Genomic DNA, 3,069 nt, shown 5'->3' with positions numbered 1-3,069 from the left:
TTGAACCCAATAATAAGCTTGAAATTACCAAAAACAATTTCTTATAAAGCCATTAACTGAAGTCGGTGGTATAATTATTAACATGCAAAACACGTACTGTATATATATATCACTACAATTATTTTTATTTATTTATTTGTGACAGTTTTTTTTATTATTTATGAAGGTTTATAATCCTTACTAAATAATTTATAAGAGTTCTTAAAATTTTTAAAATTTGAAGTGTCACAAGATCATTTATGAAAATTTTTAAAATTCTCCACAATCTATTTAGTGAAAGTTTTGTATGTGCTTAGTAAGGGTTTTATATTAGACTTTTGTAATAATTTTAAATTATTTTTGTGGTAATTTAAAACCCTCACAAATTAATTTTTAATTTAATAAAAATTAACTATTTTGTAAGATTTTCAAACCTTCATAAATTATGTAATTATATATTTATTTTTAATTTTAAAACATTCATTAATCTTATCTCATTTATATACTTTTAAATTAGAAATTTATTTTTTAATATCAAAATTTAAAAATTAAATATTTGATAACACAATTCTTCAATATATAAGATATAATTCTATATATATAAAAAATTTTCAATGTCAATAATTTTATACATAATTGTATATAATATTATTTTACATAATTACTACTGTTTTTGTTTAAAAAGTAGAATAAAATAACAACTTTAATATTTTAATATCATCTAATTATATAAAAATTTCAAATATTTGTTCTCGGATATTCATTGCTATCATAGCTAATTTCCTAGCATTAAATATTTGTTCCTATTTAAAAATAATAAATAAAAAATATTTAATTTATAAATTACAAGATAAGATAATAAAAATAAGATAGTTTATGTTATACTAAATGTATAGCATGCTCACTACACAGTATTTTGGTAGTTTTGATAGCAGCCCTCAAATTTCTTAATATTGGACAGACTTGGTAGCAAAAAAATTTCAAAGCCATAATTAAAACATGGCATAAAATTTTGCAATTTTGTGGCTCTTTAACACTTTATTTGGATGTAAAATGAAAAATGAGTGGAAAAAAAATGGGTGAAAAGAAAATGAGAGAAAAGAAAATAAAAAAAAATTATTTTTTGTGTTGTTTGGATGAAAAGAAAAAAAAAGTAGACGAATTTTTTTTATTTGAATGGAAAGAAAAATAAGAAGAGAAAAAATCATATCTAAATAAAATTACATTAATATCCTTTACAAATTATAATATACTAATGTTATAATGACAAATTTGTAATTTTACCCATTTTTTCATTCTAATCTAAGTTTTTTTTTTAAATTTTGGAGAAAAATTTTAATGAGTCTTACATATACTTTTATATTTTTTATTCATTTTCTTTCTTGATCTAAACAATAAAAAACTATTTTTTTCATTTGTTTTTTTTTTCTTTCCAAATTCTTCTAAACCAAACAAAGTGTAAGAGAATTCAATGAATGCTCCACAAGCAATAACCACTAGGGGTGAGCACGGGTCGGTTTCGTTCGGGTTCAAGGTATAATTAGAATCGAACTGATCAAAAAGTAATTGGTTCGGTTTGGTTTGGATTTGTGTTTTTTGTGCTTGTACCCGAACCAAACCAAACCAAACCAAACCGATTAAGAACGTATTGATTCGGTTCGGGTAGCGAGTACCCGATGACTTTGAAATTCATAAAAAAACCAAATTGGCAAATTTTTATCTTAAAAATTCAACAAATACAATAAACATGTAACATCAATAGAAATAATGCAAACATATTAAACACCAAATACATTAAAAACTAAACTCATCAAAATTCAAACATATTAATAGTGAATAATCTTTGTCTAATGAAAATATAAAAGTGCAATAGAAATATTAGAAGTTAAATACAAAAGTCTAGTGAATAATCTTTCAAAGAAGCTAAAACCAAAACACATTAAAATCTAAACATTAGAAGTTAAATACAAAAGTGCAATAAAAATATTTGTCTAGTTTTCAAAGTCTTCACTCCATAATCCTTTACTCCATCAACCAAGCATATTCAAGAGAGGAGTTGTGACCTTAAAAAAACTAGCATATAATTAACTAATGTCAATATATAAAATTGATTAATTAAAAGTAATTCAACAAATAAATAATTAGCGAAAAAATGTTAACCTCAAATTGTTGTAAACAACACCAACTCCAATTGCTTGATTAGATATTATTAAAGGTGAAAGCTCTACATTAATAGTAATTAAATTATTATTAGAGACTCAACAATAACAACAATTACATAATAATTTAAATAAATATAATTTAAAAATAATTACCTAATTCAAGTTTTTCTTGGTCCTCAAGTTCTTGCTTTAAGTCATACATCTTCTCTTGAGTCTTCAACTAATTTTGTGAGCAAATTAGAGACTCAACAGTAGAAGGACTTAATGAGCTTCTAAATTGGTCAAGCACACGATGACCACTAGTACTAAATGCCGACTCAGAAGACACGGTAGAGACGGGAATAGCCAACAAATCTCTAGCCATGTGAGCAAGAGCATAATACTTCATTGATTTGAGGCTCAAACACTACTAGAAAAATGCGCCCAAACACTACTAGGTGTTCTACTGGGTTTACGTTTTACCTCTTTTGGAGGCTCGCCAGTAGTTCTAACAGCTTCGGTTTGTGTTTCTGATGAAGGATTTGAGGCAGGCAATGGTGGGGGAGTTGGACTTTGTGATGTTCAACCAGAAAGACCATCGTTCTCAGCAGCGGGAGTGGCTGCACTTGGAGAAGAAGTACTTCCAACAACCGTATCACTTTTAGGGTTAGTTTTTCCCATCTTTTTGAATATGCAAAATACATAAAATAAGAGAAGTCATGTATTTGTTACTAACAAATTTAGGGGTGAGCACGGGTAGCGGGTACCCGATTACCCGTCCGAACCCGAATCGAACTAATTAAATTGGTTCTGAAACCGACGGATAATCGGGTCCAACCCGAATTAAACTGATGACATTTGCTAATGATTGGTTTGGGTATCGATTTTGGGGACGCAGAACCCAAACCAATCCATGAACTCGATCATAATTAATTAATTATATATATAT

Source organism: Arachis duranensis, chromosome 4, assembly GCF_000817695.3.
Source record: "Arachis duranensis cultivar V14167 chromosome 4, aradu.V14167.gnm2.J7QH, whole genome shotgun sequence".
NCBI lineage: Eukaryota > Viridiplantae > Streptophyta > Magnoliopsida > Fabales > Fabaceae > Arachis > Arachis duranensis.
The sequence above is the reverse complement of the archived record's forward strand: the minus strand, read 5'-3'. Positions refer to the sequence as shown.